The sequence below is a fragment of the Melanerpes formicivorus genome, unplaced genomic scaffold (genome assembly GCF_026170545.1).
Source record: "Melanerpes formicivorus ecotype bairdi unplaced genomic scaffold, bMelFor1.0.p_v2 SCAF_16, whole genome shotgun sequence".
Taxonomy (NCBI): domain Eukaryota; kingdom Metazoa; phylum Chordata; class Aves; order Piciformes; family Picidae; genus Melanerpes; species Melanerpes formicivorus.
The window spans coordinates 4,317,063-4,341,675 of record NW_027142368.1 but is presented as its reverse complement, the minus strand read 5'-3'; the positions used below and the strand labels follow the sequence as shown (position 1 = coordinate 4,341,675).

General features: G+C 40.4%; 1 protein-coding gene across 1 annotated transcript in view; it reads right to left on the bottom strand.

Moving 5' to 3' along the window:
- METTL15 (methyltransferase 15, mitochondrial 12S rRNA N4-cytidine) overlaps positions 1-24,613 on the bottom strand; it is a 78,823-nt gene that overhangs the window by 51,480 nt on the left and 2,730 nt on the right. The window lies entirely within an intron of this gene.

Genomic DNA, 24,613 nt, shown 5'->3' with positions numbered 1-24,613 from the left:
TGCAGCTCTAGGATCAGCACTTCACTGAAAAGGTCACACCTGCCGACTATTTGCTTCCTGCTCAGGATATGAGCAGCTCAGTACAATGCTGGAATGGGATGCAGTGCACAGAGCTGCCAAGGTAGCTTGTAATTTAGATGCTTTTCTATTTGCAGATGGTTGGGTCAATGAGTAGAACAAATTATTAGAAGCAAATTTTGAGCAACTGTGCAATAGGTTCATACTCTTATCACATCAGTTCCTATCAAGCAGCATTTGTTTCCCTAACACAGTCAGGTCAAACACCATCATAGAATTAGTAAGGTTGGAAAGGACCTCAAGGATATCCTCATAACATCACCTTTAGAACCTGCAAGAAGGTAGACCAAGTGTTATAGAAAGGGAGATTCTACTTCATAGCACAGACCAGTGCCAAGGATGCATGGTGAAGTCTGTAGCAATAAAACACTGTGCTGTAGACTAGCAGAATCTTAGAGCCAAATCAATTCTGCTATCTCCAAATGTTGGTTGAAGTCCCGTATCTTGCACTGGATGCTAATTATGTCTGCTAGTATTGTGACTTATTAAAATATTGGGCATGGACACTAGATCAGCCTGGCCAGAGCCTCAGCCAGCCTGGTCTTAAACACCTCCAGGGACAGGGCCCCAACCACCTCCCTGGACAACACATTCCAGGGCTTCACCACTCTCATGATGAAGAACCTCCTCCTCACATCCAGCCTGAATCTCCCCACCTCCAGCTTCATTCCATTCCCCCTAGTCCTATCACTACCTAATATCCTGAGAAGTCCCTCCCCAGCATTCTTGTAGGCCCCCTTCAGATACTGAAAGGCATAAATATCACAACAAATCATGCCCTAGGATTAGACCATCAGGTTTGTTTACACTGCTTTTTTTGAAACAGAGGCAACTGTGCCGGCTCAAACACCTATTTCACAGCACAATATTATTTGCAGTATGTCCACAACAGCACCAGTAAAGTTTATCCTTACAATTCACAAATGTAGTTATAAAGAGCAGCCAGCTTCGGTACACTCAAGTCTTATGACTGACAAACTATACATAACAAAAATATTTTCTGCAAATCACTTGCTCCCAACATTTTCTCAGTGTCTGTTCTAGAAATTTTACATTACTTTTAGCAGAACTAATCTCTGCATGAAGTGGGAAAGGTCAAGTGAGAAGCGGCAAGGGAAGCAGAGACACTGCTACTGAGAATGGAGGTTACATTAGTCATCTCACAAAATTAATAAAACATATTTGGATCATGGCAGGATTCAGCCATGTATTTCTGAAATACAAACAATGCAACATTTTCATTTCACATTAAAATATCTCAATTACGCACAATAAGCATGGTATTCTACAGTAATTGTTTTATACATTGTCAAAAATCCCTATGGAGTAACTTATGAAGTGACTGTCTTACTGCAGCTAAACATAGCCACTCTAAACCAAGCAACAAACACAGAGGATATTTTCCAGTTAGAGAAATGCAGTGCTACTAAACTTCATAGAGTGGAGAAGATTTAATGACCTCCAATACACCGTAACTGGAGATGCTCATAGTCTCATCTAGTATGCAGGTACAATACACTAATACATAATTAAAGAACAGGCAGTTACTGATTTATATTTATGTGAGATCAGCTTTACAAAAAGCAGCATACTTCAGACTCACGGGCAATTAAAACCAGATTAATTTCCTACCACAAATATGAGTTTAAACTCCTAGTGAGAGCAGCAGGACTTATCATTTACTTTAATACTCTTTATTACATTAATACAGCAATCAAAACATAATATGGACCCTGAGAAAAAAAAAACCCTGTCACTCACACTGGCAAAAATAATGAGCATAAAATCCTTGTAAAGCTACACAGTTTTGATACAATTCATTGATTACAGAAGGCATCCACTCTGCCCTTCAGAGCATATAACTGAACACCAGGAACTTGCAACCTCTTGTGGAAACTCTGCAGCTGGTCCAATAGCAGTATAAGGAGTCTTAATTGGGAACACGTAATCATAGTAATAAAATGTGTAAAGTGCCCGCAGCATTGACACAAGTCTCTGGAAAAAGAACACATATCCACAATGTGTAGTCTCAACAAGTGTCCTTTTACTTCCTTTTGAAGGAAATGAAAACCAAAAAAGGATTCTCAATTGACAAGGGAGGTGATTCTCCCCCTCTGAGACCCCCACCTAGAATACTGTGTTTAGTTCTGGAGCCCCCAGCATAATAGGGACATGGAGCTGCTGGAGTGGGTCCAGAGGAGGGCCATAAAAATGGCCAAAGAGCTGGAGCACCTGTCCTGTGTGGACAGGCTGAAAGAGCTGGTGCTGTTCAGCCTGGAGAAAAGGCTCTGGGAGACCTTATAGCAGCATTCCAGTACCTGAAAGGGGCCTATAGGAAAGCTGGGAACAGACTTTTTACAAGGGTTTGTTGCAATAGGATGAGAGGAAATGGATTTAAGCTTGAGGAGGGTAGATTTAGACTGCTCTAGGTGAACCTGCTTTAACAGAGGGCCTGGACTAGATGATCTTCAGAGGTCCCTTCACATCCCTGCTTCCAACCTGCTCTAGATATTAGGAAGAAATTCTTTACAGTAAGGGTTGCCCAAGGAAATCATGGACACCCCCTCCCTGGAGGTGTTCAAGGCCAGGTTGGAAGATGTCCCTGCCCATAGCAGGAGGGTTGGAACTAGATGATCTTTAAGGTCCCTTCCAACCCAAACCATTCTGTGTCTATTTTAATACAACATGTGATGCTGACAATCACACAATAGCAGCACTAACTTAAATCAGGGCAGGGGGAGGCAAGAGTTTGTGGGGTTTTGGGTTTTTTTTTTAAGACTTTCAGCTGCTAATTGCACAAAGAACAAACAAGTGCATTAAGAACATAACAAGCTCTATTTTATATTGAAGTTGTTAAACTAATTGCTTGCATTTCAACTTGACAGCACAGATACTATCACAAGCCAAAAGATGAGAAGAGGCAGCGTATCAAGCTCTTCCATTTCTGACAACACTCCCTGTTTACAAAGTAAATACTACCTGTGGCAGCACGTTACACAATGAGCAGCCCATCTGGCTCCCCTTGCTTAGTTGTTACTGCCTGAAACTAGAAGCAAAGACCAACTATGTCTGACTGAATTACACAGACTAGATACACACAGCAGCTGAATCAACCAGTCCTAAACAGCATTAGTTTAAAACATGCCAAAAGCAATGCACAGACTATCTGTGTCAAAAATAAACCCTTACAAAACCACAGGAAAACAAACAGCTTTAATCACAAGAGGAGTGTAAGCACAGAAAAATTTCTTGCTTCCCTTTGTCTGTTATTTATTGTCTGCTAACAATTTGTTTTACTTAGCTTTGCCACAATGATACTTGTATGCCATGATAATTTATTAGAGACCAAAGGAATTACCAGTAGCAAAACTCCTTTGTATTTATGAACTGTACACACATACAAAACAGTTCTTTTCAAATGAACTTATTAAGACAAGATCAAACAAATGAGTGTGCTAGTTAGAAAAGGCATACAGATAACAGTAACAATTCCATGTAATTACACACATTAGTAGCCATGTCCCTTGGAGCAAAGTAATTAAACACGTGTTTATCTTCAGACAGTTTCAGTTACCTCCAAAAGACTATTCATGGATTTAATGAGTATGCCTAGAGTGCTTAGCTGCCTCAGAAACAATGTGCACACCCAGATGAGCACATTAGTTTCAGCTATTTCCACCCAAAAGTTGTTGCCCAAAGAAAATTAAAAAGCAGGTAACATTTTGAATCCCCTCTTCCACAAGCAGAATCAGAGCCATCAAACACTCTTTTTGGATCTCGCTCTCTCAGTCAGTACTGTTGAGCTCCCCCAGACATGAACACACAAACATTCTTTATTACTGCCTACCATTGCATCCACATGCTTGCAGCATCCTGGATGCAGCCAAGCTGACCTTCGTTTTGCTGGTACTGTGACACTCCACACATGCTGGGATGTAGCATTTGCTACATTTGGGAAGCTCACCATGAGCAAGCACTGCACTCAGGCAGCCCAGAAGAAAAATCATGCTCTACTAGGCTGCATCAAGAGGAATGTGGCCAGGAGCTCATGAGAGGTGACTCTGCCCCTTTACTCTGCTGTTTGTTGTAAGACCCCCACCTTGAACACTGTGTCCAGTTCTGGTGTCCCCATCATAAGGAGGACACAGAGCTGTCAGACTGAGGCCAAAGGAAGTTCTTCAGTATGAGAGTGGTGGGACTCCAGAACAGGTTGCCCAGGGAGACTGTGCATGCTTCTTCCCTAGGGATGTTCAAGGGCAGGTTGGATCGGGCCTTGGACAGCCACGTCTACATAAGAGGTGTTCCTGCCCATGGTAGAGAGGGTGGAGTAAACCATCTCTAAGGTCCCTCCCAACCTAATCTTTCTATAATGATTTGTTTCACCAACAGGTATCCATCTACAGATGTTTAATCACATTTTTTCCTTTCACTCTCCTGAGAAAAATTGGTTTGACATTTTAAATTGATTGGATCAGTTTCATCATCTATTCACTACTGTTATCTTTCATCCCACAACTTCCTTAACCAGGATAGGAATGTATATGCAACCATCTCAAGAAGAAATCACTTTTGAAGCACGATAGGTACAAACACATTCAATGATGGCACGTTCTCACAAGGGTCTGCTGACAGGCATGACTATCCCTGATGTTCAAGCCTCAGGTGCTTCATAAAATGTCAGTAACGCAGAATGGCTGATCAAAAAACATTTGCCACACCATGATTTAGATTTGTATCCTTCTACTCAAAAGGTGTTTCAAAATTAATCATACAAACATCTTTCAATTCAGTTTGATGTGGTAACTAGCAACTGTGAGCTCTACCTCCTAAAATAACTTTTAATACTTGCATGGGTGAGCTTGATAACTTGACCCTTGTATTCACTCTTTTGCTTTTAATATTTATATATTTCAGTTTGAGTAGTGTATTAAAACATTCTGATGCAAACAATCTGACTTGCTGAGGAAAAAAAAGACATTTCTAAAGCACTTAGGAAAAATTTGTCACAAACCATAAAAACTAAGAGGCCAAGAGTATGTTTCAAGTGAGTTTATTGGACTGTTCAAGTTATTTTAACTATTATGGGCTCTGAAATGATTCTAAAATTGGCATCTTGTTTCATGCTTCAGTAGGTGTTCAAATTTATCATCTTGATTTTCTAAATGCCAGCTCCATCAGGTTCTGAGCACTCTTGCCCACTCAGTGTCAGGTCAACAAGACAGAATTTTTGCATAACATTTGCTGAAATGACGTCTTAATTCTTTAATTATTCTCCCTGCCAGCAGCCAAAAGACTAACAAAGGCTCCTAAACCTGGTGTTTCAGATGCTTCTTTAATGACTTTATTTTTCCTCACCTGCCTGGAACAACAAACTCATCTGACTGAAATTTCATGTAATGTTTTACAAGTACTCCACCTACCACAGCAAGGCAAAAGCACTGCTGCAACATGCAGTAGGTTAATGCACACGGAAGACAACCTCTAAATATTCACTCAAGTGTTTTATTAAATTACAGAGGAAAATGAATAGAAATTATCACCACTAGTGATTTGCTTGTGCTATGAAGAAAACACTGTCCCACTCAATTAAAAAATAATTACTCTCTTAATTAGTGTTTGTAAGCCTTCCTGAATACTGCCTCTATCTAAAAGCTAATAAAAATCCCACTACTGGTAGGATGTCCCAGACTTCTGTACTGACATGCAGAAATCCCATCAACAGGCCAGAAAACTCATTTCTTTGTTTTCAGTACTCCAAACTCCAGACAGAATGATTCTGTCCGGAAATAACCTAACACACTGAAGTCTCAAGCGCTGAAAAACAAATATATGTCCTTCATTATGTACAAATGGTGTGTGGGAAACAGGATGAGAAAACAATAGGAAACTATCACCACTTTTAACTCTGTAATCGAGACTGTATGACTGTTTGTCCAAAGAAGAGGCATTAACACTTCACAAAAGAATTAAATCAAACACCTTTATCACTGAATCATAGAATCCTTAAGGTTGGAAAAGGCTTTGAGGATCATCAAGTCCAATCACAATCAAACTACCATGACCACTAAATCACACCCTGAAGTGCCACATCTACAGCTTCTTGAACACCTCCAGGGATGGTGACTTTTATCTCCCTCTTACTATGCTTCTCTACTCTCTCAGTAAAGTTTTATCTAATGTCCAATTTAAACCACCCCGGCACAACTTAAACCCATTTCCTCTTGTCGTATCACTATAGAATAGATTCAACCAGGTTGGAAAGACCTTCAAGATCATGGAGTCCAACCTATCACCCAACACTATGTAATCAACTAAACCACGGCACCAAGCGCCTCATCCAGGCTCCTCTTAAACACCTCCAGTGATGGTACTACTACTACTGCTCTTACTGTACAAACCAGAATATGACATTTCCCAAACTGCTGAGTGTAAAATCCAAGCTACAAGTCTCCAGCACAGAAATATATTCCTAAATCATCTGCATAAAGCAAGAAAAGTTCAGCTGAAATGGAAGATTTTAATCTGAGTTTATTCTGTCTAGAAACAGGACAGCTCCAAGCAGAGGTTTGTTCTCCTGAATGACTGGAAGCTTTTCTTTAGACCTTCCAACTCAACAACATGCTTTGAATTTCGCTGCATTTTTCTCTTAAAGAATTCATTTTGTTTGTTTGTTTCTAAGATATTTATTATTTTGGTGACCACACTCAAAATATCTGGTAAAACAGAACAAATACCTGCATGAAAAAGTGACAGCAAAAAAGCTATTTTAAAATGCAGGGGGTTAAAACACTTATGCAAAAAAAACAAATTAATAGCTACTTGGATGGAGAATGAGACTACAACCGGGGAAACAAAATGATCTGCTAGAAAAGGAGTTACATAATCAAGATAAAGATTATAGAATCATAGAACAGCTTAGGTTGGAAGATTGGGACTCCACTCTGGTCCAACAGATCTGTGCAAGACGGACATCCCCAAAGGTTTGTTGCTGACCTAGAATTCCTCTCTAGGCAAAAGCTTAGTGCTCTCAAAGTGTTTGAATTTGATGTGAGGCACCAAACCAGGGGCATGGTTTAGTGCTGACCCTTCAGTGCTGGGGTGAAGGTTGGACTGGATGATCTTGGAGGTCTCTTCCAGCCAGATGTATCCTGTGAAACCTTAAGGATCATCTAAGCCAACCTCCGTGCCAAGGGCAGAGATGCCTCTGAACTAGATAAAAAAGGAAAATGCATACAGCAGGAAAACCTATAGAAAGAAAGAATGCAGCAAATCAACTGCATCAGTAAACCTTACATTCCAAGGAGCAAGTTGCTATGAAGGAAATCTAAATCCAGAGAAACAAGAATATCAGGGAAGTTCAGAGCTAAACAATTGTTTCAGGAGAGAACAGAACACTTTCCATCACTGCTACTTTATATGAAACTGAGCTTAGAGGAGGACAGGAAGATAGGAAACGTGGAAAAGGAGTCCCTTAGGACGCATCTTTCTAGTCCAATACAACATCTGAAGGCTCCAACAATTTTCTGTGGAGTACTATTAACAGTGTTTTTATACAGCTGTAGCAGATGGTATGATTCACTTATCTCAAAATACAAGAGTTCAGGGAACCTGATGATACTATCAGGCACTAAGAACAAATTTTAAAAGTGTTTTTCATGCAAATATTGAAGCTATGGATATTATGTCATGGGAGAAAGGCTAAAAAGTGACACTATTTTTAGAGAGAGAGAACTTGAAAAAATATTTCATCAGCAATATTACATGAATACAACCATTGACTCTCCTGTTTCCATCCCCTGCCTCAAGGATCTTCTTTAACAATTGTCAGAGCACTAAGGGTAATTCAAGGTAGAAAAACAGCCATTCTCTGCTTCCCCCTTCTGTTTGCCTTCCATTAACAGTTGCTGTTGGGCACTGACAGAGACTGGACACCTGGTCAGGTATACTTCTGATGTGAATCAGTATTCTGCTACTGATGGTGGTCTGATATTTTAATCTAAAGAGCTCAGGAGAGAGGAAAAACTGTTTAAGAGAAAAAGAATATATAATCAAAACATGCTCTACAAATCAACATCTCCACAAATCTCTAGAGAAACATTTCTTCACCATCCTAGCTTTAGTATTTATCACATACAGAAGCATTTCCAGGAGTTCAGAAGTATTCAGCTTAGATTTTAAAACTCAGCAGCTCTGTTGCAAAGAGAGCCAACCTCCATTCAAGTTTTCACTCAATTCTCAGCTGGAGCAAGGAGGGATCCCACACAAAGCCAGCAAGGGTTGGTTTTTTTAATAATGCAAATGACAAAAAAACCCACTAAAATCAAACTTTGTTTTCCTCCCAAGCCCCTGAGGTTTGTTTTTCTCTTAATGAAAGACAGATAGCTTCAAGACATGTCCTGTTCCTTCCTGGCCTCCATATAGCTGTCTGCCTTCTCAAGTATCACAGAAAAAAAAACAAGCACACAAAGGAAGTGAAGAAGAGGAGGGAGAAAGGCTCCATCAATACTGGAAACCACTGTCATCATCTGGGGAAGATGAGCAGGCACTAGGATAAAGAAAAGCCATTTGTTATTGTAAAAGAGGGTTCAGTACAAGACAAACATCAGAAATCTAAGCTAAAAAAACCACCAAAAATGTAACCTGCACATCAACACAAAAAATATTGATTTTTAAAGTTTAATTTTTAAGAATTCTTGCATTACACTTAGACATTTAAGAGAGGTGAAAAAACAGTGCTAACAGGACAGCTCCTAATGAAGGAAACTTGAAAGGGAAAAAAACCCAATCCTCCAAGGACTCTAAACATCTGTAAATCCACGGGCATTGTAGAAAGCATAATTACCAAATATGTGACCTAACAGGGGGAAAAAGATAAAATATCAAAGGGAGTACTATTAAAATCATAAAGGGGATGCTAAAAGATAATGGCAATGGCCAGAAACAGGATCTTAAAATGCACAAATTCTAACAGCAAAGAACAATTAATGTTAAGTTGCTAAAAACAAAATACTTCAGTGGGATGTCAATCAGTAACACAGAGTTGACAACTGTGCTTTAATTAAATTTGAGACTGTTACCAATTAGTCTAGAGCACTACAGGCTTCATGCTGCCTATGACTCAGTGCACTGACTCATCCAGTAAAACTTTTCTCACAGAACTATCCAGGCACCCACAAGCATGCAAGATCAAAAAGGAAGTAGTTTCATTGACCTTCTTCGCAAAAGTCTGGTTTTAAATTTAGATGACCAAAACTCTGTACTGACACAACTGCTCTAATGGGTTCATGAAGGAGAATTTCAGGAGCATTGTTTTTAACTCCATTTCAGATAAACATCTCAAAAATTCAGACTGCAAGTGATGCTTTGGGTAGCTTGAAGCTGAAACAGCAGATCTGAAATCTGCTTTTTTACAAGCTGCCCGAGTAGCATTATTTATTATTAATAAAACATCTATCACTTCCCACTGAAAGATCCTACCCTGTTTTCTGTTGCTAAGAGTCCTGACTTTTTTTTTTAAACAATTGGAGGTTGAATTTTTTTATGTCAGAAGGTCATCAGCTTGTGAGGAGGGTGGGAAAAAAAATGGCCAAAAGTCCTCAGTCATTTCCCTATTCAGGAACGATGGTTCTGCCATTGCAGTAAGCAGTAATGACACTGTCAAGTTCTGAAATACAAGTAATAAGTAGATAATTCAGGGTGAAAGAGTCTTCCATTTCTATTCTCATGGACGTCCAGAAACATCTTCTATTTAAAAGCAAGACTTCTTTTCCAGTTGCACTCAGTGGATGCTCAGGCTATGCTCTCTCAGGTGCCGAGGCCAGGATCTTAGAAAAGAAAAGCAGTCTGGCTTGCTCTCTCAGATTCCACTCCATTAGTGCCAATGCAGAGGGAGAAATCACAGAGGAGAGTGAATGAGTTGTGCAGACCCAAGACAGGCAAACTTGCTGAGAAGCTCTACAGTACATATGTACAAACCATCTCACTGTTCCTCAAAACACTCAGGTGCTCACTCTCATCTTCAGCTCTAGCTGCATAGTGATCCACTCGTTTCATGGGTTGGATCAGCTCACTTTCTTCTCCTGAAAATCAGCTGCAAGTAAATTGACAATTTTGGTGTGAGGTCACTGCATGACTGCACAGTCAGGAGAGCTAGAAAGCAAGAATGTATGTCCAGGTAGCAGGATGTGCAGTACAATCTGAGACCTGCTGAGCCAACAGAGTTCCTGAGTTTTACAGGCAGCAAAATCAGTAACAGGACCCACCTGCTCCATACAGCGACCTCCAGAGAACCACAATGTTTTGATCTTATACGTGGCCATGTCTTACATGCTGTTGACTATTCAAACTCTGCTTTGAAATCAGATTTTCGTCCCTTGAATTACAGCCCTACAACATTTCAGTTCTTCACAAGTTACCTTCATAGACAAATTCATTCATTCAACTTCAATACACAGAATTTATTTTCACAGATGTCCTATATGGTAGCACTCTCTGGCTACACCTACCTCAGGAGGCCAGCAGAAGAGTCTCAAAGGGTGGAACAACCATTCTGTCTGAGATCTTACATGTGTGTCACCACACATAAGACCATTTCCACTTTGGTTCTTCAGACTGAATATTTATTGACAGTTAAAGCACAAAGTGCACTCTCAGAATCCATCTCCTGGCTTAGCCTGAAGAAATTCAGTCTGTGCACTGCAGTGTGAACCATCTGCTTCAAGCAGGGACAATCAATACATTCTCTCAAAAGCAGATTCTTCACTTGAGAATTGAAAAAAAAAAATAAACCCAACCTGACCATCTCACCATGATAAAGTAATCCAGATGAGTCTGCAAGTATTGCATTAACTCTTGAAAATATTACAATGAATCACACTGATCTATGCAACACAAAGGAATCCTATTAGTATTTTAAAGCATGTGTACACTAGAAAGCTCTCTAAAGAAGATAGAAGTACTATAATATTGAGGAAAAACCCCACACCACTGATCACTACGTGGGGCCAAGAGTTCACTACTTCAGAAATAAGTAGTTCATATACCACAAAGCAGCAATTTCCAATAGGATACTGTTTGCTGAAGTCACTTTGTCTTGTTATACCTTCCCTGGATCACAGAATGTTCACAAAACCCCAGAATGTTAAGAGGTAGGAAGGGACCTCAAAAGATCATCCAGTCCACTGCCCCTGCCAGAGCAGCATTTCATCACATGTCATGCAGGAAAGCATTCAGGCAGGTTTTTAATGTCTCCAGAGATGGAGACTCCACAATCTCTCTGGGCAGCCTGTTGCAGGGCTATGTCACCCTCACATGGAAAACGTTCCTTATGTTCACATGGAGCCTCCTCTGCTCCAGCTTTCAGCCACTGCCCCTTATCCTGTCACTGGACATCACTGAGCAGAGCCTGGATGGGTCCTCCCAACACTGACCTTCACATCTTTAAAAACCATGAATGAGGTCACCCCTCAGTCTCCCCTTCTCCAAGCTACAGAGCCCCAGCTCCCTCAGCCTTTCCTCACAAGAGAGATGTTTCACTCCCCCTTCAGGATCTTTGTGGCTCTGCACTGGACTCTTACAAGCAGTTTCCTGAGGTCCTTCTTGAACTGAGGGGCCCAGAACTGGGAGACCAATACTCCAGACGTGGCCTCACCAGGGCAGAGGGGCAAGAGAACCTCTCTCGACCTAATAACCATGCCCCTTCTAACACACCCCAGGACCCCCAGGATAATTGTTTGCTTATAAATTCAAGGCCAGCAAAGACGTCTGGATTCTATCCGACTGAAGAGATACTCATCTACAAAAGTCTGCAGTGAAAAGAAGAGATAAACCCTTTGTACCCAAACAAAACATATAATGTGCACTTACTTCAGACTTTGCAACAGCAGCATTGCTTGTTTTAGAGTGGCATCTGTCCAAACATACAAAATGTTTAATCAGATCATATTTCTAGAACTATCAGAAATCTACAACTATTTTAACTAGAGCCAAAATATGGATTAGAACTCTTATCAATCTGAGGTCTTCTTTTCCCTGTCAGAAAAAATTCAGACACCAAAATACTAGCAGATAACAGAATTATCCCCGAGGAAACAGAAGTTCCCACAAAACTTTCTCCTTTCTGCTCTTCTAGAAGTGACATCTTCTGAAAGAATATTCCTCATATACACCAAAAGGTGCACAGCTTCTCACAGCCATTTAACAAGGAGTTGACAGAATCACAGAAATGTTCAGGCTGAAAAAGACCCTCAGGATCATCAAATCCAGCCAATAACCCTACTCTACAAAGTTCACCCCTAAATATCCCCAAGCACCACATCCAAATGACCTTTGAACACATCCAGGGTTGGTGACTCAACCACCTCCCTGGGCTGCACATTCCAAGGTCTGACCACTCTCTCTGAATTCTTTTTTTCCTAATGTCCAGCCTAAACCTACCCTGTTACAGCTTGAGGCCATTGCATCTTGTTCTATCACTAATTACCTGTGAGAAGAGACAAGCACCAACCTCTCTACAACATCCTTCCAGGTAGTTGTAGAGAATGACAAGGTCTCCCCTCAGCCTCCTTTTTCAAACTAAACCATCCCAGATCCTTCAGCTGCTCTTCATAAGATTTATTCTCCAGGCCTTTCCCCAGCTTCACTGGCCTCCTCTGCACTGGCTCCAGCACTTCCACATCGCTCTTGTACCGAGGAGCCCCAAACTGAACGTAATACTAGAGTTGTGGCCTCACCAGTGCCGAGTACAAGCCTAACAATGAGACACAAAGTCTAACTACCTATCCCTGAATAATTCCATAGCATATAACTAGAACTATCAATTATTATATTTCTCAGTCCTAAGGCCTGCTTGTTTGGTTGACTCAAGATGTAGCTTACCACGGGTAAGGCTCCTGCATCCTCCCCATCTATCCCAAATCTGTTTATCACATCTATCACTATATCCTACCTAATGCATGCAGAGATCAACCACGCAGGGAAATTATCATCTCTTTCTATTTGCACAACTACCTCAGAATTTGCCTTTGATTCCTGTTAAACACATACAAATTAAAAAGGCATACTTGTTTTATATGCCTGCCAAAAGGCAAGGCTTTTAACATTCTTTTAAATAAAATGGATTGTTTAAAAACATTGGCACGGTGAGGCACGCCATAAAACTTGGTTACTCGTGGGATCACAACAAAGATTTGTTAGTCAAGAAATCTACTTTGAGATAAATGCTGGAAGGGTTTTAATATTTCTCCAAATAAGTTTAAGAACTGTGTACACCCAGAGTCACAGCTGGGAAAACAACAAACCTCAAACACATTAAAACCTACACTTTGCTACTATTCACACACAAATGAGACAATGTATCCCACGACTAAGAAAATGTGAGGCTGAAGACAGTCCAAAGTATTTTCACATTTTTATCAAGATAATTTCACACTATTGTAATTTAGTAAGAAACATGGAACTTTAGCTTACCAATAACCTTTCCTCCCTCTAATGAGCATTCAAAATATTTACACAGACATTCAGTTTCATAAGGTAAATCAGACAGATCTGGGTTTGATAGCACCTGTTTTTTGTTTACAAACTATCTTACAGGAGGGAAAATATTAAAAACCCAGAGAACCAAACACTGTACACAGACATCTAGATACTCTGCAGCTCCTACCTCCCATTCTGAAAAAAATGGCCATCTGTATTTGCTGTTAACTCCATAAGGAACTCCAAAAATGAAAGATGACTATGTTCTAATCACATCTCAGTTTCAGTCAGTAACAAAATACTGCTGAATTATCATATAAAATTAGTTACCAATTACAAATAAGTTTAAAAAAAAATACAAACTTCTGGAAAAGAAAAACATCTGTGGCAAAAAGTGGTTGAGGTTGCCCTGTAGAGCAAAGCAATCATCCCAAGCTCCCTGCAGTAAGCTTCCAGATGTTGAAAACATATGCAAGGTAAACAAGCTCCCAAAACTTTGCACCTACTATCAAAAGGTGACACTGTATGAGCTGCTATGCTGTATAGATTAAACCACAGATCTAGAGAGGCACAACTCCCATCCAAACCTTGTTCAAGTACACAGGAGTGCCACTTGTTGATTAAAACATTAAGGGAATAGAAGGTCTTACGCTGTACAACATCACCTGCCAGAAAATAAAGAGAACTGAAAACAAATAATCTTACAGTTGTGTTTTTGCTAGTGGTAACATACTACACCATACAAACTATTCTTTCTGCTCTTTACTAAAGGGAAGAAGTAAATATATTACACAGCAAATGCAAGCAACAATTCTGTCCTGTCAGTTCTATCCATGTTTTTCATCTCTGTAAAGAGTTATCACATGTAAAAGCTGCAGTCTGATAGGTGGACTGTCATCAATTACCCAAAGCACTTTTGAGATAATATTATACAAAAGTTGTTTACACTCTAAGCCTAACAATCTACATTACAAGAAGAAACCCAAATAAATAGTTGGCATTTTGTAGGAAAACAACCTTCTCACATAATGCATTAAGGGCAATATAAAATGATTTTCCAGCAGTGGTATATTCAAAAATTAAACCATAATGCAACCATTATTACCCATTTTTCATATTCACCTCATCAGTACACCCACAGTGGATACCACTAAATTAAACCAGTATACAGCTGCAATATCTGGAAGATCACTGACTAGGTCTGCATATTCAAGCATTTCTCTATCAACCATCTCTACATCATTCCACACAGAGGAAGAAAAAAAAGAAGATTGTTATGAATGATATTTTGAAGCATCCATCAATCAATCACTCAATAGCCTCAAAATTAATTTCAAATACAATTTCTTCACAAGGGTTCCATTTTCTAATTACAGCTAAGTATGAAGCAGTAATTCTATAGGCAAGATACTCCTTTCTTTACTTAGGAGCATTTTTTGCATTAAAATGTTTAAGGAGCGTTTTTACCTCTTGCACAAAATCAGCAAAGGCGACAAAAGAGTCACAACTGCACACCTTAACTTGTGATCCTGATTCTATGGAAGATACTGGAATATTCCACATCCACAATTTATCTTGTAATACAGGGAGGCTTTCTCAGTCATCAATTGTTGGTCCTCCACAGAAATCTGGCAAAAGCCCAGTCACTGGTAGACCACTCCAGAAGCAAAGGAAGCTGTGTTCCAGACCCTCTGCTCCATGCCAAGCAGCACTTCTAGCATAGCGTGAGCCCTGGCAGCCGAACACTGCCTATCACCTAACTGATTGAAACAGCCAAAAAGCTTACTGGGAGAACATTTTTTCCATGCAACAGAACAAAGATGAGCCCTTTTCCCTCGTCACTCTCAGATCAGAGGTAAGAGAAGCAAACAAAAACCAACACCACCTGCCTCTGTCACCTGCTTTTAGACAGCTCCAGCAGGCCTCGCTCCAGTATGCATTATTTACTTTACTCATTCTCCTAAGAGTAATGTTGTCTGGAATTAGATTTAATGACATTATGACTCAAGCACACCAGTATTAACATTTCCATAGGAAATTAAACTTCCAATGTCTGAATGACTTCAGCTAATCACTAGACTTAGCAAGACAGGGCCGATTTCCTCAGCTACTGCAGAAGAAACTCTTTTCCTCAATTAGAAGTGAGGAGATATTTAAAAATGTAATAAAATTTTTACAAAGTCTCAACTGAAAAAAAAAAATCTAATCCAGTCTTTAATATTTATGGTTAACCATCCCAAAAACACCATGTACACGTTTCTGCTAAGTCTTGGCTGCCAAGTGCCTATCTCAGTCTGACATCAGGCAACAAACCTTTTCACAAAGAAGAAGCCTTAAACAGTATCAATTGATTTCAGTGTTGAAAACACAACTGTTAGAAAAGTATCTTCCCAAGCTGCTGAGCACTAGCAAACACCAGTGGAATACAAGATGATGTGCTCATAAACTCTAGGAAGAAGGAAAAATATTCTAAAGCAATGAATTAATAAAAAAAAAAATCAGACCATACAATTCAAAGACTTCAACTACCCATTGAGTTTAAACATCAAACCTGATAGTTTAACCTTTTAATTATCTCACTAGGCTGAACAAGTCTGTGCAAAGCTACTCACAACAGGACTACCTCAAACAAAAGACAAAAATTAAGGGGGGGGGGGGGAAGGGGAAACAAGACGAAAGTAAGAAAAAAAACGTATTTCAGTTGTAGTTTCCTGGTAACATTTTGTGTGGTAGAGAAAGTCGGCATTCCTGTTTGCAAACTGAAATTCAAATATTTAATAAGAAAGCTTAGCCAAAAGGCTGACTAAATAAGACACACAGTACTAGATGGGGAGGAAATGAGTAGCTACATATATTAATTATCACCCTTTCTGCGATCACAGGCTCACTCAAGTTAAAATTTAAAGGGCTCAGATTACTTTCTGGCGAATTTTATTAGTTTTCCCCAAGAGGTGCAAAGACTAATGCTGTCACAACAGAAAAGGAGAGCATATACAGCGTCATTACAAGCTGAGTCACCCTAAAGCATTGAATCTTGCTTTATTATAACACAACATCTTAAATAGTCTCCTGAAGCACTGTCATTTGTTATGCGATAGAGTGATACCAGTGAGCTAACCCAGTATTACAATAAAATGAAATCTGGCACATCTGCCGAGTTGTTCTCAGTAGGCAGACCAAGTTCCCTTGTTGGTTTCTTTGGATGGCAGCTGCAGGCTTCCCCCTCCTCTATTGCCATAGAGAAAGACGCTGAACGAAGTTGGTGAGAGCTGCCTTGTTGCTGTGGCTGATTGTAACATTTAGACATGCCTCCTGAGAGCCATGCTGCAGGTGGAAGAAGAGGTGGTCAGGCAGATGTCCAAGAATCACAACCAAAATATCCTTCCTGTGCAGCTAGAGCCACGAACTTATTCTTTCCCTCTGGTCCAAGTGTTTTAGTTACTTTCTCTCTAAAAAGCAAAACCTTGAAGTATAAAACAGTAAAATCTGAAGGGACTTCTTCCCCATGTCTCATTTGTATCTTGCCATCATTCAGATCCAATACCTGAGCAATTTTCATTTCCTGGTACCACACAGCAATACCAGCTTCAAAACAGGTAACAGTTATGCAGTGTTCTCAGATAAATCGTATGTGGTTTAAATCAGCTCTCATCATGTATGATCCCTGTATTTTTGGGGGGCCCACTGAAGACAGCAAAGGAGGAAACTTCAAATATTTCAGAGCATGACTGGGCTTTCTCTTAACTGACAAACTGGTCATTAGCACCATCTCCTGTCTTGTTTTCCTCCTTGTCCCCTTCTTTCTTCTCTCACCTTGTGATCGAACTCATCCAGAAACAGATACTGTACAACTTGTATGACATTTGCTGGCCTCACACAATGAACTAACATTCCCAAATTGTTACCTTCTCATGTAGGCTGTTTATGTCACAGATAAATTAAGGAACTTAAGCAAATGGGGTCTGGTTTTCCAAATCCCCATGTAGACACTGGCACCAGAAAAAGAGATAGTGTTACTAGTCTAAATAATAACAGATACTTGAGGGACTATCTTGTGTATATCTTAAAAAAAAGATATATATTTTTTTTAAATACACAGAAAATGTTTTCCATTTTCATGTACTACCTTCAAACACTAACTTCACCTAAAAATCCCTTTTAAAGTACGATTTTAGCCAAGTATGTTAAACAGTGCTCTCTATCGGAGGAGATTCCAGCTAACGAGTTTCCTATTACACACCGCAGAAAATGACTACACTTGGCACACATAGGCACTCTACCCACATTTTACTACACATCTCCCTACACAGCTGTGATCTGAAACCTGGCTAGTCTCTTCCATAAATTCACAATACACACAACCAGGCAAGACAAAGGAGAATGAAAGGGTACACAGGAATCACATGATCATAAAATCAGAGAATTGTTTCAGTTGGAAAAGATCATTGAGGCCAACCACCATCCAACTCTCCCAAGCTTGGTGCCCAACCATGTCCCTTCAATGCCTCCATGGACAGGTGCACCTCCCACAAACCCATTTCAGAGAATCTTTTCAGTGAAAGTGGTCTCTCCTTAGCATGCCTCCATTTTTTCCAGAGTCAACAACCCTTGTTCCCTCATGCACTCCTCACAAGGCCTGTTCTTCAGACCCTTCACTGGATCTGTTGCCCTCCTCTGCACCCACTAGAGCATCTGAATGTCTTTGTTGCAGTGAGGGCCCCAAAACTGAACCCAGGACTCAAGGTGTGGCCTCACCAATACTGAGACATTAGGAAGAACTTCCCTCCCCCATGAAGGATGCTGAAATAACTCTCAATAGCCCCCAGCAATACTGAAGCATCACAGAAAAGCATATTGTGTAATTCTCAGAGTATTTTCAGAATTTCTCTATGTTCATTTATTGCCTCTTCCAGTATCTGTCTTCCTTCTTTACAACTCCCAAAGAGAGCTCCCAAACAGAGAGGGACCTGGGTGTGCTGATCGACAGCCACCTGAATATGAGCCAGCAGTGTGCCCAGGTGGCCAGGAGGGCCAATAGTATCCTGGCCTGCATTAGGAATAGTGTGGCCAGCAGGAGCAGGGAGATCATAGTGCCCCTGTACTCTGCTTTGGTTAGGCCGCACCTTGAGTACTGTGTCCAGTTCTGGGCCCCTCAGTTTAAGAAGGACATCAAAACACTTGGGCATGTCCAGAGAAGGGCAACAAGGCTGGTGAGAGGCCTTGAACACAGCCCTGTGAGGAGAGGCTGAGGGAGCTGGGATTGTTTAGCCTGGAGAAGAGGAGGCTCAGGGGTGACCTCATTGCCCTCTACAACTACCTGAAGGGTGGTTGTAGCCAGGAGGGAGTTGGCCTCTTCTCCCAGGCAACCAGCACCAGAACAAGGGGACACAGTCTCAAGCTGCACTAGGGGAGGTTTAGACTCGAGGTGAGGAGGAAGTTCTTCACCGAGCGAGTCATTCGTCATTGGAACGGGTTGCCCAGGGAGGTGGTGGAGTCATCGACCCTGGAGGCGTTCAAGAGGAGATTGGATGTGGCACTTGGTGCCATGGTCTAGTCATGGGGTCTGTGTTGATAGGTTGGACTTGATGACCCCCGAGGTCCTTTCCAACCTAAGTGATACTGTGATACTGTAACTGGCCTTGTCATTATCAATCACCACATAAATCATTGGGCTGCTGCCATGGAAAAATTGACCACACATTTTGCATATGGAAAGCAATTTTCAGCCTGTTTCCACCAGAAAAAACCTAAAGCTGTTTCTACAACAAAGAACACCAGATAAATCACTGGTTCTATGGCATCTACTCCCATGTTACAAGTCCAGTAGAAAATAAGTTACAATGGTAAAAACAGTTACTATGTCCATAGAGTGTTGTGCTTTTTTCCCAAAACAATTATTTCAGCATTTACCTCATGACGTAATTAATATTCTGTGCCAAGATTGGTATTTTGGTTGCATCTTGTATACAATACACTTCATATGACCTGAAACTCACAATTATTTTTTTCAGGTCCCTTTTCAACCCCTGTTTATCTTGGGCACTCTGCAGGAAAATTTGGACTTTGAGAGCCTTTAGTGTAAGTGTGTTGTTCCAGCTATAAATTACTTATAGATGGCTTTGGAAGTCCTACAGTAAATATATTGGCCACCAGCATAGCCACATTACTATTTATACACTATGATACTTGGAAACCCTTCTCACAAAACAGAAGTCCACCCCACAGGGGGCTGTACAGAGAAAGGTTAACTTTGTCCTTAAGAGCTTACTCAGTATAAGGCAGGAAAAGAAAGGAATTGACATATGGACAAGGACATAAAGAAACTAAGACAATTTCAGAACAAAAGACTCCGCTTTTGCACAGCAGTGGTCTACTTCAACATCCTTTGAATGCCATCTATTACTCACCTACTACTTCTGAGAAAAAGAAGGAAAAAAGGATGCTCCAGATCAGCAGCAGCCAACAGTGGCAACAGAACTTCAGGAGGGGAAAGGTTACTGTCTTCACACTATGTGCAGAGCTCAAGCAAAAGAGCAGTGTTTGACTGTCAGCAACATCTTATGCCTCCTCTTGTTATTCCAGAAGGCCAGGCTCATACTCTCTCTAAGCTGAAAAATAATCATTTAACACTTGGATGCAGGAAAATAGTAGCTATCCCAAGAACAATATACTCTATACATGAAAGAAAAGCTCGTGGCAAAATGGAACGTTTTTAATACCTGTCTCATTCTAGAAGCCAGCTATCACACAACATCTCTAAGACAAAAAGGATACTGCCTTCAATGAAGATAGCAAAAATAATCTGAATAATGTTATGGAGAATCAGAGGGTATCTCTGCAGGAAGTGCCAGCTCACTCAAAAAATCTGGCTGGAGAAAATTAACCACTTTATTTTTCTTTAGACACAAATTAATCTAATGAAATCATGGGATATTAACTCCATTTCTGGTGAATCATTTAAACATTGGAGAAAAGGAAATGGTCTCATTCATTCCTCCTCAAGTTTGACCATCTAGCATTTAATTTTTAAAAAACTTCCAGAACTATCATAAATCAAATAATATTCCTAGAGCTTACCATATTTTCATTTTAGTTTGTTCCAGACTGAAATTAACACAAAGCTGTAGATCTCATCACTTTAAAGTCTTCCCCCATAAAAACTGAGTGCAGTTCTTTTTGTTCTAGGTGGAGTCTAAACATTATCTAAGCCTGCTGTTAGCACCTCAGCACTATCAAAATAGTTTACTAAAGCTCTGCAATCTGTAAGAACCTTTATTTTAAGAGAGCTGTAAGAATAATTACAATGTCAAGGTTTCACCCCATGGCATTCATACTAGAGCTCAGTAATGAAGTTCTTTTTCGTATCTCTATAGCCATATGATGTGGAAGAGATCCACATCCCTAGTTAAGTGGCAAGTGACTGTTGCAAAGGAAAAAGTCAAGGCAAATCATGGAAAAAAGTATTCTGGATGTCCAAAGCTATTCATTCTGAAAATACCCTTGGTTCTTTGCTACCTTTATAGTTTATGAGAACACAGAAAACTCAAGCTACCCAGACAACCACAGAAACTTTGGTAAAGTATATGTGAAGAACATTAGCAGACTCAGAAGGCTAAAACATAGTTTAGTCAATACAGTAACTTAAAGAGGAAATTACTTGTGTGTGGATTTACTGCAACAGACTTTTCATTGAGGAGAAGTGAGGTAGATCAGTAAAAACTAATTTGTACAACATGCTTCAAAGACAAGACTACTAAAGGGACTTTGCAGAAACAAGGTCTAAGGCAATAAAAAGAAGACTCAAAGATAAGTAGAAATACTAATTGCTTAAACCCCTGACAAACAAATTACACCAAGGACACAGTGCACTACAATCACAGAATGTTTGGGTGGGAAGAGACCTTTAAAGATCATCCAGTCCAACTTCCTGCACTGAGCTGGGACGTCTGCAACTAGATCAGGTCCAACCTAACCAGGAATGTTTCCACAAACGGGGCACCAACCGCCTCTTGGTAAAACCTGTGTCAGTGTTTGACCACCCTCACTGTAAACTAATTCTATATCCACTGAACAGTCAACTCATCAAATCCATCTCTCTCCTACAGAGAGAAGGATGTTGGGAGGGACTGTGTAAAAGGCTTTACAGAATTTCAGATAGATAACAGCTATAGGTTTTCCCTTGTCCAGTGATGTAGTCACTCCAGGAGGAGTGACTAATATTCAGTAGGAGGGTACTAACATCTTTATCTGCCTGTGACTCACTCTTAAGTAACATTTATTTTCTCAGGAACCTCTATAAGTAAAATTAAAACCCCACTGACTGACCAAAGCCACAGGGAGAATCATGTCTTTCTAACTGGATTTTCTTTATATTAGCAACTCCTTGTCTTAGGACACATGAAAAAATAGAGGCCTAAATCAGCTTTTTTATAACGAAGACCATAACTGCATTACAGCTGACTAAAGGAAATCATGTCCATAGGAGAAAAAGTAGAAAAACAAAATCCCACATCAGAACATTGCTTTCCCTGCCCACAAAGGAAGTGCTCATAACTTTAAAAGCATAAATTGATATGACAGAGCCAGTCCTCCATCTGTGTCAACAAACTGTACCACCATTCACATCACTGAGAAACAGTCTGAATCTGTATTCTAAACTTGACTGATACTTACTCTAGCAAGACCCATTTAACACATTACAGCCTTCTGCACACCACTTATTTCCAAAACTTGGCTTCAGCAAGTGCTGCCAATATATATTTACTCTGCCTTTAGAAAAAGAAAGGAAGTGCTGTTTTCATTTTCAGTTATGCCTGACAGGTTAGCCAGATTATAAATGCTTCTGTTCAGGCTAACACAAGCTCTGCTTAGATTTGTCATTACTGGTTCACCACAACCACAGGAATCTGCAAAACCATATATATGCAGACCTGAAAAAAAATCCTACCCCAATAATTAACTATTTTACATTCATAAATATTTAAATTACCAAAACGCCTTCAAGGACAACAATAGCTGCACTCCACAGTTTATAACCATAAATAGAGTTTATTTTGCAGGTTCTGCTGCCAAGTAACTTTGGGGATTCTTTTACACCAGGAAACACAGTAGAAACACAACTAGAAAAAGCAGTTTGCATACAGCATCATAATTTATGTTTACTTACTGTGTGAAACTTTCATCGTTCTGACATCTGAATGAAATCTGACCTTGAAGTTCCTTATGTATTTCACAGTATCACAGTATAACTAAGGTTGGAAAGGACCTTGAGGATCATCAAGTCCAACCTATCAACACAGACCCCATGACTAGACCATGGCACCAAGTGCCATGTTCAATTCCCTCTTGTGGTGGGATGGAAGGTAAGGCCGAGAAGCCTCCTCCCTTCCCCCTTGTAAAGTAAAAGGGAAAAAAAAATTGAAGGGAAAGAAAAAAAACTCGCAAGCTGAATTAGCAAAGCAGTGGAGCTATATTTACAAAGCGATGTAGGGTTTGCAGGGAGATATTTACAAATTTACAATATCTACAATATATACAAAGATATACAACAGAGTAACACAGAAATGAGAGTGAACCCCTCTCGGCAGAGAGGGGGGTTCCCCACCTCCTCTTTCCCCTCTTTCCCCCCTTTCCCCAGATTAGGTTAGGAGAGAGAGAGAGCGAAAGAAAGAAGTTAAAAGCAGTTTTATGTTAATTGGAAAGGAGTTAATACAGGCCTTATCAGTTTTTTTTCTCAAGGCCGGAGCCTTGGCAGAAAGCCCAGCACAGGGACAGAGAGCAGCCGCACCGTAGAAAGGCGGAAGCAAGACTGACTGAGAAGTGCTGGAAATGTCCACTTCACTCCCACTTCAGAAGGTGCTTCCTCCCACTCGTCCAATGAAATTAGTTTAGACTATTCCTTCCGTTTACCAACTTCCGTCCACCATGTTCCCTTTCTTAAGGGGGCAACGTCAACCGGCCACACCTCTTGAACCCCTCCAGGGACGGTGACTCCACCACCTCCCTGGGCAGCACATTCCAATGACGAATGACTCGCTCGGTGAAGAACTTTCTCCTCACCTCAAGTCTAAACCTCCCCTGGCGCAGCTTGAGACTGTGTCCTCTTGTTCTGGTGCTGGTTGCCTGGGAGAAGAGACCAACCCCCTCCCGGCTACAACCACCTTTCTGGTAGTTGTAGAGGGCAATGAGGTCACCCCTGAGCCTCTTCTCCAGGCTAAACAATCCCAGCTCCCTCAGCCTCTCCTCATAGGGCTTGTGTTCAAGGCCTCTCACCAGCCTTGTAGCCCTTCTCTGGACATGTTCAAGTGTTTCGATGTCCTTCTTAAACTGAGGGGCCCAGGTATCTTCAACAACAGGAAACATGTAAGAGTGATGTGTATATTACAGTAATTACACTATTTGGACTCTCTGGATTTCAAAACACTTCAAATGATACATTATCTTCCCAACTATACAAGCTGTCACAAGGCAATGAAACAAGGTTTGACTGCAATTTTTTGTGCCCTGAATCCACCTCAAGCTCACTATATCCCTTCGCCCCTGCTGAAGGATGCTCTTTGAGTGAAAATAAACAAACATACACACACTTAGAACTTTCTACCTCTTTACACATCATTTCAGTCTTTGTAATAAAAATACACATTCGTAAGTCTAAATCAGTAAGATGCTATGAAGCTAATATACAAAAGCACTAAAATTGCAGATGAAAGCAGCGCAAATGTGAAAATCATTGAAGTACTTCAGTTGTGTAACAAATCCATTTGATTCACAATCATATGTAAGATCCTTCAGATGAAAACTATTTCACTGTGTATCAGTTTTGTTAAAGGAGTGTGCAAAAGTAGACTTAGATGGTGTATACAAGTACAGTGTAAGACACATCAGTACTGCAGTGTAGAGAAATCTAGGCTAAGCCAGATACCAAGAGAAATCTACTCACAGTATTGCGTACAAATGAAACCACTTATAATACTTCCACATTATTGATGCTAAGCTGTTTCTAGTATTACATTATATATATGTAGCTACAGTATAAGCATATCCCAAGGAAAGACAATGCCTC